At 44.0% G+C, this 15,466-nt stretch overlaps 1 pseudogene; it reads left to right on the top strand.

The window, feature by feature from the left end:
* The first annotated feature begins 83 nt into the window (after nucleotides 1–83).
* The window catches only part of LOC135199507 (uncharacterized), a 34,487-nt pseudogene continuing 19,104 nt past the window's right edge, over nucleotides 84–15,466 (top strand).

The following is a 15,466-nucleotide window of genomic DNA, read 5'->3' as shown; positions in this document are numbered from 1 at the left end:
AGGTATTTGGGCTGATAAGTTGCAAGCATGATATAGGTATATAGGGGATTGCAACTTGCAGATCCTGACGCATAGAGTGGGGGATTACCACCTCAGGTCAGCTTATACTTGAGGCGAGAGACCTCAGAGGACGTGTTGTTTTGATCGCGGACTGAGCGATCGGAGTCTCAGATAAGCATTGTATTGGACGAGTAAATAAGACTCTGCTTCTTCGAAAATTCTGAGAGGAATTTGGTGGTAATTATCTTATTATATTTCGGAGTAATAGCCTAATTTTATGGTAATTATACAGTTGTTCGACATTTTTATCGAAATGCTATCATTTCCTGTCTGTAATCACCTCAGGAGCCAAGAGTTTGTCTGAGTTTAGGTTTTCACAGTGAAGTATCGTAATTACCTACTAGGTTTGTTGGGTGTCTTGGGTAGTAGGTAGCCCTAATCTGAGCTGGGTATTTTTACTAGTATCGTGAAGTATAGTAGTATCGTAAAAATTAGTGTTGTTGGTTTGCCTTTGTGATAATTTTTTCAACGTGCACTTTGTTTCCCAGTTTATTTCCAGCTTAGCCTAGGGTATTTTAGGCTAGTGAGATCAGTCCTAGGCATTATATAGCTAGTTCTAGGTACTTAAGGGACCTATTTCAGCGTAGCCTAGGGTAGGGTCGGCTGGTTAGCTAGATCAGCCCTAGGCATTCCAGTTAGGTACATAGCCCAAGGGTATTAGCTAGGTACCTCTGTTGTGTAGGGAAACAATGATGGGTAGGTAGGCTAGTAGATTGCTACCTAGGGTAAATGATCAATTGGCCACCTGGCCACTACCTGGATAAAAGTGCGACTAGGTACCTTCCCAAAAAAATTACTTAACACAGTCTAACCCAGGATAGACATCAATCATGAGCTAGCACCCATGGAAGCAACACCGCGAGACCTCTACTTTCCTCTCGAAGTACCTACCCACCTAGTAGGTAGTAGTAGTACTACCTAGCCCTAAGTGTTGAAGTTATTTCTTTAGGAAGGTGGTCGCCAGGAGGCCATTCGATATTTACTCTAATGGCTTTCATATTCATGGGACCATTCCATGCATTCCGTGCAGAATTGTTACATAGAAATTCTGTCTATGTTAGCTAGTCCATGCTTCACCTGTCCGGCCAGGTCAGGGCATGCCACCCCAAGTAAGGTTCAGAAGGTAAGTTTTGATGAGGTCAGGGCACAATGCCTTAGGAAAAGTTAGTTTAAAATTGTATTGGTTAGATTGTGGCGCATGTCAGATCACTTGCCCGAATGGGGATTTAGTCCCACCAGTCTCTTTCCAATATTTTGTGTTACTTTGTGGTCCAGAAAGGGTGAAGCCACCCAGCCAGGTCAGGACACGGTGCTGTAAGTCAGGTTAGGAAGGTAAGGAATTGTTAGGCCAGAACATGGTAGGTAGTCTAGGAAAAGTTAGGTTTAACCTGGTTTCATGGTCAGATTTCTCTTGCATACTCGTCTTCTGCTTTGCTTCCACTGCTGCTAACGACCTATTTGATAGGCTAGTCTCCTGGCTTGTGTCAATGTTGCTCCATACTTTAATTATAGCCAAGCATAATCTTTTATAGAAATCGTTAGGAGTTGCCTCCATTGATATACCATAGCCTAGCCTAGCTTATGCTTGGTAGAGGTGTCTAGCCTAATTACTAATACTCTCTTAGCCAGATACATGACCAACATATATTAGTTCCCACTCTAGTTTCTGCCTTTTTTTACCATTCGATATATTCAACAACCCACATACTCAGTGAGACTGAGTATGTGGTTTGGCAAAAGCCAAAAATTAAGTTTAATGCTATGGACGGTAATGCCCTTGAATACTTTAAAGAATCCACCCAACGTAGTTTTGATTAACCTAACTAACAGGGTACCAGGTCCTTACCTGACTGGATTTTCACCTCACTTAATTTTAGAAATTTACCTCAGCCTCACCTTGCATCTCCTCCATTGATAAATGTCTTGCCTAACTGCATTGAATTACCTTGATTAACTCTTAAACGCCAAAGTGGTAAAAAAAAATTGTCTCCCCGTGTGCCGGAGGTGTTTCAGAGTGAGCGCGGAAGCGGAAAAAATATTTTTCTCAAAAAATCGCAGCGCGCTTAGTTTTCAAGATTAAGAGTTCATTTTTGGCTCCTTTTTTTGTCATTGCCTGAAGTTTAGTATGCAACCATCAGAAATGAAAAAAATTATCATTATCTATAAAATATAATGCGATATATGATAGCGCAAAAACGAAATTTCATATATAATTGTATTCAAATCGCGCTGTGCGCAAAACGGTTGAAGGTAACAAGTTACATTTATTTCATTGTAATGTACACTAAATTGCAATCATTTTGGTATATAACACATTGTAAAATGATAAAAGCAACACAGAGAAAAATATTATCACAAAATAATGCATGAATTCGTCAACGCGCGGACATAAACAAATATTTTTTTTTCAAAAAATTCACCATAAATCTAAATATTGTCCTAGAGACTTCCAATTTCTTTCAAAATGAAGACAAATGATTGAGTATTACTATACTGTAAGAGTATTAGCTTACAATTGCAGTTTTCGACCATATCTGACGAGTTAAATTTGACCGAATGTCGAATTTTTTTATATATATATTTTTTATATGCAATTATTTCGAAAATAAGAAGGCTACAACCTTTCAAAATATTTTTCGTTTTATTCTACATGAAATTGAGCACATTTTCATATATAAAACTCTATGAAATGCCTAATATGAACCGGAGCAAATATTCCGAGAATGGGACGTACGCATTTCGGAGATTTGTGGCGGAGAATCCGCGCGCGGATGGAAGGAAAGATTTTTTTTAAATTCACCATAAATCTAAATATTTTGCTAGAGACTTCGAATTTGTTTCAAGATGAAGATAAATGACTGAATATTACTAGACTGTAAGAGTTTTAGCTTACAATTGTGTTTTTTGACCATTTCGGTAGAGTCAAAGTTGACCGAACGTGGTTTTTTCTATTTATTGTGATTTATATGCAAATATTTCAAAAATGAGAAAAAGCTACAAAACCTTCCAATTATTTAGTTGTTGTATTCTACATGAAATTGCGCACATTTTCATATATAAAACTTTATGTAACGGCTAATTTAAAATGGTGCAAACATTACCACAATCGCACGTATGATTTTTTCGGAAGAGTTACCGCACAGACGTAAAAAAAATGTTATTTTTTTCATAAATTCACCATAAATCGAAATATTGTGCTAGAGTCCTCCAATTTGTTGCAAAATGAAGGTAAATGCTTGCATATTACTAGAATATAAGCGTTTTAGCTTACAATTGCGTTTTTTGACCATTTTGGTAGAGTCAAAGTTGACGCTAAGGTTGAAATTTTGGCAATTATCGTTATTTATATGAAAATATCTCAAACTGATAAAAGCTACAACCATGGGTTGCTTTTAGTTGTATTGTCATGAAATTGCGCACATTTCCTATATAAAATATATACGGCTAATTTTAAAATTGTGCAAACATTACCACAATCTCATGTATGATTTTTTTCGGAAGAGTTACCGCGCGGACGTAAGGAAAAAGTTTTTTCATAAATTCACCATAAATCGAAATATTGTGCTAGAGACTTCCAATTAGTTGCAAAATTAAGGTAAATGATTTGAATATTACTAAAAATATAAGAGTTTTAGCTTACAATTGCATTTTCGACCATTTCGGTAGAGTCAAAATTGACCGAAGGTTGAAATTTTGGCAATTATTGTTATTTATATGAAAATATCTCAAAACTGATAAAAGTTACAATCATGAGTATTTTATTGTTGTATTCTACATAAAAATGCGCACATTTTCATATATAATACTTCATGTAATGGCTAATTTACAATGGTACAAAAATGATGTCAAGGTGACGAAATAATTTCCGAGATGTGTCACAGATACTTTTTAGTGGGGCAAGAAAGAAATTCGCGCTTGCGTGCCTGCGTAACGATTGTAAACAAAACAACACCTTGATCCGTGAACTCCCAGCATCCCCCAAGGCGCGTGATTCAAAAGTTTTAGGCTTGTAGGCCCTATAAGTATTTTTCCACGAATTTTAAAAAAAACTTTGTAAGTCGACGTACAATACGTCCAGTCGGCACACGAGAGACAAAAAATGTCGACGTAAAATACGTCCAGTCGGCAGTAAAGGGTTAAGATCAGTGGGAAACATTTGTCATATGTTTTTATGCTATGCACATCCCAAGGTAAGGAATATTCTCTGTGCTCTGTGGAATACTAATAATACAGGCATAACTGTCTTCACCAGTTAGAACCCATGTGTAAGGTTAAGGTGAGGTGAGTTTATTTAGTGATTTATGGGATTTTAGATAAGGTTAGGATAGGGAGGATCCATGTAAGGACCCAGTAGTATACTTTAGGTTAGGTCTGGATGTGTCCTTGCAATTTGTGATATCTTTGCATTTTTTATTTTGTTTTGGTTCAGTTCACTTGGTTTTTATCCTACTTTGCTTTCCCATTGAGGTCCCTAATAAGTGACAGAAGCAAAGATGGAATTCTTTGTGCTAACAAGAGTGATCAAAGATACATAAAACACAAGATCAGCTGCCTGAAAAGTATGTAGGTCATGTATTCGATAGAATATCAAAGTATGATAATATTGAGGTAGTATCTTGGTTATGATTTAGTCATAATCTAAAGCTAGGTCTATCCTGTTACTGTTATATAAAGAGCTATTTACTGGTACAGTTCTATAACTCTAATGCCCCTACCAGTTTTGTGATGGGTAGTTTAAAACCTTGTTCCATTTGGCTGGCCACACTGCATAATAATAAATCTGCTGTGCTAACTGTGTCCCTTGATGCAATCTGGCCTTTTTCTTGAAATGTAACTGATATTAGTATAGTTCATATGTTCCCCAGAAATGAATAGAACATTTTTCAGTGTTCAGTGCATGTGGTGGGATCTTAACAAACTGTGTTGCAAGCTTCATTTCTAGGATATTTTAAATCTCTGCAAGAACAGAATATGAGGGTGTATGTAGTGAATACTGTAGTAAGTTACATGTTTGTTATTTCAAGTGTTTCATGACTTTTTAAGCACTGTTTAGGAAGCGTTAGCTGCTTGTTGCCCATGTGGTAACAAATGCTTCTGCAGTCTTGGTTGTTTTTATTTTTACCATGACAGTTAGGAACTTTTTTGTGAAGTTCTCATATCTTTTTTTGGCCCCTGTCCAAGTTTCTCATTACCTGTTGATTTCATATTCAGTTAACAAGGGCCTCTGTATGTGTAAGAATTGCCTGTGTTGATGTACATACTTTATTAATCTTGTACAGTAATCCTGCAGTGTTCTAATTTAGCTGTCTTCTTGTACTTACTTATTTTATTTTTCAGGCTAAATGGCCATCAATACTCCCCATGGTGAAAAAGCTGTTCAGAGACCATCTGCATCCAAGGATGGTGATGATACCTCTGAAGAGACTCAGAATGCTGCAAGTGGGCCCCAGCATGAAACTTCCAATGATGATTTCAGGGGCAGTGGAACCATATCAAGCCTTAGTAGTCAGGAGAACTTGCCTTCAGCACTCTCATCACCTTTTCAAGCTTCACCTCTACCCTCACCTAGTCAGCGTCACTCATTTAACCCATCCCCATCACAGTTAGAATCCCCTTTGTCGTCTCCATACTTACAGCCATCTCTGCTTTCATCATCATCTTCACTTCAGTCTCCTCCCGGATCTCTTCCATCTCCTTATGAAAGAGGCAATAATATATCCATAGAACAACTCAATGAATTGGCTTTACAAGATAGTGAAAACAATAATGTAGATGAGAATAGTAATCAAGGCTTTGACCAATATGCTGGAGTTGCCCACGATTATGTGCCAGATCAATCTGTAAGACCTCGTGTAAGAGCACAGTATCCAACTGGAAGAGACCAGCCTGACAGGACCCCTAGTAATATTGAAGCAATACCACTAATGAGAAGAAGAAGCAGTAGCAGCAGTAGTTTTTCACATAGGAGGAATTTGTCTGAAGATTTAGCTTGCTCACCCACTACAAATTTTTCATATTTTGATGATGACTCGGCACAAGGTATGGGTATGTATTTGTTATTTCAGTTTTAAAAGTGTATACATATATGAATATGTAATGCTGTAGAGATTCCGTTAGGTATTTCAGAGGTCAAAAAATAGTAGCCATAAGTAAACAAACCATGAAAGTATTGAACAGGTGTGTGTTGTTGCTAGCATCTGATGATATAAAATTACCAGATTTCATATGAGATTACAGTTTTAACATAAGCTGTTTGTTTCAAGACCTCATTAATGTTTTATGAAAGAACTATAAGTTGTTCCGATAAGTAATACAAACCATCGGTCCTTTAACAATAGGAAGTAGCTAGCGGCAGCTGGAACGGTCGTAAGCTTCGAACAAGGGGAGAACGGTAGTTAACTGCTTGTCCGACAGTCGCGCGACTGGGAGGTAAACAAACCACTTTTGCTTTCGGCCGTGGGTGTGAAGGACGTGTTCGTCATCGCTCTCTGCCCGCTTCATCGTCGTATGCTTTGTTTATATTGTGTTTTCTACTAATGGTTTGTTTGACTTGAAAATGAAACTGTAAGTACACTGTTTTCATTTTCATTACTTAATTATGAACCAACATGGAGTTATCGCCGTAGATGCGGCGATTCCTCTCTTTTCATGAATTGAACCCTTGAATTATGTCTCGGTGCCGAGGGCGGGCGCGCTCGCGCCGAGTCATGGATTTTGGGCGAAAGTGTGTAATTGAAAAATGTAAGTACTCTTTTCATTATATTTTTGCCCTGTGCGTTCGTTACCGAGAGTGTGATTGCGCTCGGCACGAGCCTTTTAATTTTGTATAATAGAATGCAATGAAAGTGGATTCGCAATTGCAATATTCTTTTCATTTTCATTTATTTATTTGCATGAAATTTAATTTGGATCAATTTTCGTTCTTACCCGGGCGGAATTGATCCTTACGAGTTTTTTATGTGAAAATGAAATCGCAAGTGCAGTATTCTGTTTCATTTTCATATATATTTTTTATGATAGCATCATATTATTGGATCAAGTTTCCGTTCTTACCCGGGAATTGATTTTTTCCTTTAAGTTCTATGAAGTGAATCGCAAGGGCAGTATTCTGTTTCATTTTCATATTACTTTTCACTGCTGTGCGGGGGTGGGGGAAGCGAAGATCTGCCAGGAAGTCGTCGGAAAGCTCTCCCGCGACTCCCTTGGTATCCGATTCTTCGTCTTCCTTCCTGCCCCCCGGCTCAGCTTCTTCGTTGTATTTTGTATTTGGGGTCTTCCTTGCGTTCGGGGTGGGGCATGTCTTCCCCCGTGCGTGAGGGAACCCCTCTTACTAATCTATCTATGTTTTACCGGCAGGTGCTACATCCGTGGGAGACGACCTTGGACAGGTATGGACCACCGCGGAGGCAGGGCGTGCCTAGCATCCACGGGCTGCTGCAGCGTCTAGCGAGGTCTGGGCCGGTCTCCACTACTACCACGGCCGCTTATGCTGCTCCCCCCCCTACTGGTCTACACTCCCCATGCTGTGTCGATGACGCCGTCTGCCGCTACTAGGGCCGCAGCCGTACCGAGGTGGGGTTGCCGCCGCCGCCTGTTTTCTTCGTGTTGCCTGCCCCAGACCCTTCCGCTGGTTTCCAGCAGCTCGCCCCACCTGGACCGGCCAGTCCATGGACCCTAGGTTCCGCTGGACTGCCGATGATTTTTCTAGCTAGGCCGAATCGCTGGGCCTGCCGTACCTGCCGCTGATGTGATTCCCGCTGTTGGCTTGGCTGTCCCTTCTGGGTCTACCGCTTCCGCTGTTCCTGCCGCTCCTGAGCTGGTTGCTGTTCCTGTCGCTCCTGGTTCCTGTGCCTGTCCATGCTGGTCCTGCCCACGGTGTGTCTTCCCCAGTCCCAGGTCCTTCCGGACAGGTGCCAGTCGGGCCGTGTTGCTTCGGTAATAGCCCCGGCTCCGGCTGGATGGAGGACCTGACGACTGTCCTGCGTGAGCTGACGAGGAAGAGGAGAAGAGGAAGCTGTCATCTTCGTCTTCATCGTCTGCTGCTGCCTCTTCCCCTTCGACTTCTAAGGCCCATAAGCCGAAGAAGAAGAAGGGCTGCCTTCCCCCCTAAGAAGTCTCCTTCGGGAACTTCTAAGGGCCCGTCCCACCCCGGGGGGACGGGGGGGTCCTTGCTGCTGGTCCTCCTGCTCCTTCGGGAGGCGGGGCCCGTCTCCCCTTCCGTAAGGAAGAGATAGACGGGGACCAGAGGAGTATCGGTTAGCTCTGGTACTTCCTCGCCTGGTGCTAGCGGCGATGCCGCTACGCCAGGTTCCGGCTCGGTCTCTCGTTCGCGAGAGATCCCGAGTGTACGTTCTCCCCTCGGGAGACCGTCAGCCAAGTTTCGGCGCCAGAGTTCGCTCGGCGCCAAGACGCGGCACGGAGCAGAAGGCTGGTGAGAGACCGCCTCAGGTGACTCTTGCCAGGCCAGCGGCCGCTCTTGCAGCGACCAGCTGGTAACCCGGGTTTTGGTTTTCCGCCCCTAAGAAGGCTCCTTCGGGACCTTCTAAGGGCCCGTCTCGCTCCGGCGATTCGGGGAGCTCTTCTGCTGGTCCTCCTGCTCCCTCGGGAACAGGGCCCGTCTTTTCTCACCAAGGAGAAGAAGACGGGGACCAGAGGAGTACCAGCTCGGCTGGCACTTCCTCGCCTGGTTCTAGCGGTTCTGCCGCTAAACCAGGATCCGCCCTCGGCTTCCTCGTTAGCGAGAAGTACCGATGTGGACGGTCTCCCGCGGGGGAGACCGTCCAGCCAAAGTCTTGACACCCGAGCTCGCTCGCCGCCAAGACCGAAGCGCGGAGCAGAAGACTGGCGAGTGTCGTGCAGACAACTCTCGCCAGGCCAGTGGACGCTCTCGCAGCGACCAGCTGGCTGCTCGGGTTGACGTGACGGTCGCTGACCAGCCACGGGTGAGGCGAGGAAGGGGTCCCCGCGGCCGTCGGTACCAGCCACGGCTGGTACCAGCGGCTCGACGCGCCCGAGAAGGACGCTCGCCGGTTCCTCACCGCAGACAGCGAGCCTAGCAGGTCACCTGACGCCGCTCCATCGGGTGACCGGGGCGGAGACGGTAAACCAGCAACAGCTCGCCTGACGCTAGAGATCAGCGTCGACGTTCTCAGCCAAGCCTCTCGCCCAGGCGAGCGGCAAGGCTAGGCCTGCTGCTCGATCGCCACCGCGGGTTGACGATCAGCAGCAGCCCTCCAAGCACGCTGGTCCTGCCAGCGAGCTAGGGGGGAGCGTCAGGTCTGCCTCTCCTGTACCTTCAACCTCCTTGGGCTACACCGGGAGGAGCGAGGTACCTATGAGTGATCGCGAGAGGTGCGCCGCTCGCGATCCCGCTATGACGCCGTATGGACCAGGCACGGTTCTAGGACCGACCAGGACATACGCGCAATTAGCTGGAGGCGACCGTCAGGGGTCTGCCGCTGTTCCTCCTTCTGAAGGAGGAGTATCTCAGATCTGTTCTTGTTGGAGGGACTGGGACGGTCCCTACTCCGCAAGACGCGGTTACTCCCGAGATACAGAGGAATTTGCAGAAGTCATTAAGCTGATTCGTCAGCATAATGACCCTGCGGAAGGATTGCCGCTCCCACCAGCAGAGCCCACGTCTCTGCTCGAGTCGTTTTGGGGCCCGAGAGGGAACCCAAACCGACGGTGGTCTGCCGCGATTGGAGCTTGCCGATTCTGTCTCGAACCAGTTGTCTCTCGTCTCGGACAAGAAGGCTCTCTCAGTTCTGCCGGTCGATCAAGCTACTTCCACCTCCTCTACTGCGACAGCGGCGTTTCTACGTGTCTTCGACACCGTATTTAAATACTCCTTCGGTCCTCCTGAGAGGTTTTCGACCTCGACGAGGACTGGAATGAGTCGGAGGACGGTATCGGCTCTCTCCTGTCAGGTGTCGATCAGCCCCACCCAGACGACGTTCACAAAGTGGCGGCAGACCCACCTTACCTACAGTGAGAGTTCGTAACCCTCCGCGGGAAAAACGTTTTCTCCTGACGATACGTTTTTCCCAGACTCTGAGAGGATCCATCGCCGCAAGGCGATGGCTGCTCCTACTCTTCTCCAACTGCTAGTTGCCACTGGGAAGGCGAGCGAGTATCCATTCCTCCCCCATTCCCTCTCTCCTTACGGCTACGAGGGAAAGGGGAAGGATCCTACAGAGATTTCTTTGTAGGATCCCACACGTTCGGGACTGCGCTACCGGGGGGACCTTCGGGTCCTACCTGACGTAAGCCCCGGTCGTTGAGGAGGAATCCTGCCCCATTCCTCGATTTCTACGGGAATCGAGAGGACCCACCAGCCGATATCGTTTGACGAATTCGGTGGGGGTTTCGCAGACTGCTTAGAATTCTACGGAATTTCTAGCGCATTCAGAGGTCGTTTCGAGTTTTTTACGATCTTCAAACACTTACGCGAGACCCACGTCCAAAGTGAGCGAGACGAGAATCCCCGATATGTTTTACACGATAATCGGGACCTCGCCTATGCTCGAATTCCTGGAATTTTCTAGCATTGGGAATGAAGACTGCTGCTGATAGAAACTATCTCACAGTAGGCGACCAACCTGGAATAGAGGAGATCGGACGGGAATATCCAGTTTGGCTTGAACTATCGTCTTAGTATTCTGTTCACCATTGAAGCTTTCCTTCGAGGAAGACTTCTCCTTCACTCTCTTTGATAGAGAACGAAGGTGGTCGATCTCCAATCCTTATTTTGTTTTCTTGAAGGAAAGAATTTAGGATGGAGATCGTTGTTCAGAATCCTACAAATATACTACGTATATTAACCTCGCGACATGATTCTACTAAGCAGTGAATTGTCCGAGGGGTAGGCGCATATCCTAGTTAATCTACGGATTGCGACTTATAAGAGAAGTATTCTAATTGAACTGCAACTCGGGGTTGCCTGCAACCTCCCAGGAGTTTTCAGTTTTCAATTTTATATACTTATGGTTTGTCACGACAACACCATTTCAACTTTTATATTTACCGAAATTCGTTTCGCCTAAATATAATTGCCCGAGCATATCTTTTATGCTCGGTAGTTCTAGCCGAACGCATTCCTTCGTGGAATAATGGATTACCTGGCAACTCAGGATGACGAGTCAGCGAGAGCTCAGGCTCAACCACTGCGTATTGAACTGCCTGATAGCAGCTCAGTATCAGCTGGGCCTCCGAGATGCACGGTCATGTATGTCTCTCTCTCCCCTGCTTGATTGACTACCGAACCGTATCTCTGCCCAACAATCATGGACTTAGGTCTCTGATTAACGGGGATTCTCGCAATAATGAAGGACCATCTACTGCTGTGACGCTAGATTCCATCGCCTTCGACATTGCGAGAATTTTCAACAGAGATATCCTCTTGACTCTTTCATCTTTCTGTTTACCGCACGGTAACAGAAGTCTGTACAAGTCTCCCGCTGCATCGCACTGCGATAATGCGAATGATTTTGCAGACATCTGAGTTTGTCTTCAAAATATCTCGTATTCGTAGGTGTACAATTGTTCATTGTTCAACCCGAATTACAAGATGTGTTAGAAGAACATCGCCTACTCTCCGACCTGACAGCTCTACTTCCAAATGTTCAGCCCATGAGAAGCAGTTCTTCAGGCGGCTTTCACCTGTGTTTTCATTACCGAAGAATGCCCCGCTTTCATTGCAACTACGACTTCTCACCGGACAGCAATGAAATAGCGGTTAAGCGTTTTCAGTCATTTGTAAGCACAGGTTATGAATCTTGAGATCCTTCTCTCGATTCATATGTGAAGACGTAGGTTGCATTCAATATCTACCTTCGTCTTCAACGGTACATAGTGTTGTTTCTCCTTAGCTGAGATTCAACAAACATGAGATGTTTTACCTTCAGGGACCTCGGTCTCTAGAAGGCAATTGACTTTCGCCTGTTGGGTACATGCCTTAAGAGAATCATCACCTCGCTGTCCGGCATTGGTGACAAACAAATACATTATTTGTTTGGTCTCTCGGCATAACCCTTTAAAGGCGAAGGTCACGTGACTTACTCGGATGCTTTGACAACTTGCCTCCTACCGAACGCAGTCAGTCGGCAGCTGTCAGAGCGCCCGAGTCAGTTACGAACTACGCTGTTGACTTAGTTCGGTTGTTACAAAGGCACCATTACTTCGTTTTAATAGCTTGTCACAGTACCCATATCATTGACACCCACCCCTGGAGTGTCGGTGTCCTATCACCACTACCGAGAACTTCGCTGCATGGGGATAGGAGGATGCGAGAGACTTCGTTGCTAACGGACAGACCAGTATGGGTACTGGACATCACCGAAGTAGAGAAGAGGGATAGGTCATGCGACTATTTCCTTCTTTTCCTCTGAGGAACTGCATGACTTCTCCTGCGAAGTCAAGCACCCAGGGGATGGGGATCCGTGACGCTCGATTTCGTACCGAACTTCGTAGCGAAGACTCAGAACCCTTCGGTCCCTGCTACGATTGGTTCGAGTCGTTCACAATCCCGCCTTCCCTAATGGACTTCACCGCCTCGATGCGAAGGAGATGCTGCCTTGTCCGCAAGAACTTCTCCTTGGGCGCAGGTACTGAAGGCAGGGGTCTGGTCCAACAGACCACATGCCCTTCCTTCTACCTTCGGGATATTGCCCACAGGTCCTTGGACTTTTTCCTTGGGACCCCGTGGTGGCTGCTCAACACGTTGTGTAGCGAACCCAGACCCTCGCAGGCTGAACAGCATCGAGTCCTGGTGTGACCGTAAGAATGGATGGTGAATGAGAGTGTGACTGGCTCCTCTTCCATCTTTTTTCTTCCCCTCTACCTGTAGTTAGAGGGACACGGTCGTCACCCTGCTGGTATAAGGACAAGATCAAGGTGAGCTACTTAACAGAGCCCCATCCTATCCCTTTCACTAGGGATAGGAGCGTATATCCACCACTTCCTCCACCAAGGGGAGGAAGTGGAAATGCCAGCTTGAGACAACCCATACTTTATGTTGCCCTCTTGCAACAGGGAACAAGTTCTTGCTTGCTGGTACGAAGAGATACGCTTGCCTCTCTACTTAGTATCGGCCCAGAGGTCTGACCATTGATCCTGCGGTGCACACCCCGATCAATCGGAACAGAGGCTTGGATCCCTCCCTCGCTCTTACGACCAGGGAGGCATTCCAGGGATGCGAACACCAGTCTGTTCATCAAAAGACTCAGATTCCTCCCACCAAGAAGTGAGTCTTCCCTATTGTTAAAGGACCGATGGTTTGTATTACGTATCGGAACAAATGACAATTTGTCGAAAATTGCATTTTTCCTAACTATACAAACCTGAGGTCCTTTACATATAGTCCCTCCTCATGCCACCACCCCTCACTCTGCGTATTTTGCATGGGCCAAAGCAAAAGTGATTTGTTTACCTCCCAGTCGCGCGGGCGCGCGACTGTCGGAGAAGTAGTTAACTACCGTTCTCCCCTTGTCGAAGCTTACGACCGTTCCAGCTGCCGCTAGCTACTTCCTATTGTTAACGGACCTCAGGTTTTGTATAGTTAGGAAAAATGCAATTTTCGACAAATTGTCATTTTTTTTTTATACAGCCTAATTTTGTAGGAAAATATATCTTCGAAACATCCCATAGAGGTAGGGATTTTAGTATAATATTATTCCTCTGTATCTTGAAAGGTACCATTTTTTAAACCAGGACTTCATTAATATTTATGGAAGAAACTATAAATTTTTTTATACAGCCTAATTTGTAGAAAATATACCTGCCAAAAACATCCCATAGATGTAGGGATTTTAGCATAATATCCTCTGTACTGTATCTTGAAAGGTACCATTTTAAACCAGTACAGTGCAGTATGTTTAATAAAAACATTTTGATGTTGGATGGGAATAATTTGTCTTGTAAGATTGTTTTAAGCTTTATATGATAGAGAGATTGGCACCATTTTAACATTTTTCCCATTATGCCCAATAAAAAGTTTATTGACCAAATACTGGACCTATTGGAGCCAGATGGTCCATATTTATCCAACATTTTAAGGCCTTTCTAGCAATTTATAATGTTTTGGCGATCCATTAACAATTTCTAATGTTTAGAGCTGCAGATGTCTATACTAATAATGGTATCCCAACATTAACTAGAGGAAGAATCCAGTGCAATGATGATTTATAACTATTTTTTATAAGGTTCTGATAAGAAGTCTTTGTTTGTATATAGACAATTTTATTTATGGAAAGTAAATTCAGTAGGTATATAATATGTATACATATACGTATATATATTTTTGACAGAGTATGACAGGTTACCAAGACTTCCAAACTATCAGTCAGATCGAAGAGATTCATGGTGCAGCCCTCGGCCATTACCCCCCCAAGAAGACCCATCATTCTTTCAGTCTGTGACAAGAATCCTGCCTTTAAACTTAAGAGGTGGTGGGTACGGACCCCAGCCACCACACTAGACGGTAGTATAGAAGATGATGCTCAAGATTTATTAAGCAACTTTACTTCTGAAACTCTACTTAGAAATCGTCTTTCCGAACCCCAGCACAGCCATTATACATCAAGGGGTGGGTAATCATACCAGTGTTTTACTATATGAAAACTTTAATGAGGCATACCACAAATGTGAGTGCATTTTAAGGTAAAATTAGAGAAAAGTTTGCCCACAACAAGGCTTCTATATCTAACTTAATTGTGATAACCTCGTGTTGGAATATAGCCTAAGTAATGGTGAATCTTTAGTAGGTCAGACCCGTAGCATTGGCAATTCAGAATTATGTGTCCTTCCTTGATATTAGTATGGCTAGAGCTGGTTGTTGACAAGGTTATCATCCTTAAGGTATTGCTCTTTTATGATTAAATTACATTTACGCATTGTAGAGTTGATATTTAATGTTTACATAAGACTATTTAAGGGATTCTATATTTCATCAGTGATCCATAGTCATTATTATCATATTGGAGAAGGTGTCGTGTTATAAACTTCCATCATTGCTGTTTATTTCAGGTATCGCAATCCTGCCTTATATAGAGTTGGACAGGAACTCAGGAAATTAGCTGATGCATTTGCCAAAACAGAGGAACGCAGGAATGTTCAACGTATGGCGGAGTCTGTTCACCTGGAGAGCATCAATATGGAAAATTTTTTCCAGCTCTGCACAGAATTATTTATGGTAAAACATTTAGTTGAACCTCAAATATTCAAATTTATCATCTTAAATGAAACCTCTGCCTTGTAGAATACATCGGATCCAAAATCTTAACACTTTTAGTACAGAAGTTGAAAAAATGGTTTATACCTAAGATCATTACTAATAGTATAATGTAGAATGTATTGCAACAAATGTCCATGCTGTGTAGTTGGCACTGGATCTTTTGTTGTAAGAGAC

Source organism: Macrobrachium nipponense, chromosome 23 (genome assembly GCF_015104395.2).
Source record: "Macrobrachium nipponense isolate FS-2020 chromosome 23, ASM1510439v2, whole genome shotgun sequence".
Taxonomy (NCBI): Eukaryota; Metazoa; Arthropoda; class Malacostraca; order Decapoda; family Palaemonidae; genus Macrobrachium; species Macrobrachium nipponense.
The sequence above is the reverse complement of the archived record's forward strand: the minus strand, read 5'-3'. Positions and strand labels throughout refer to the sequence as shown.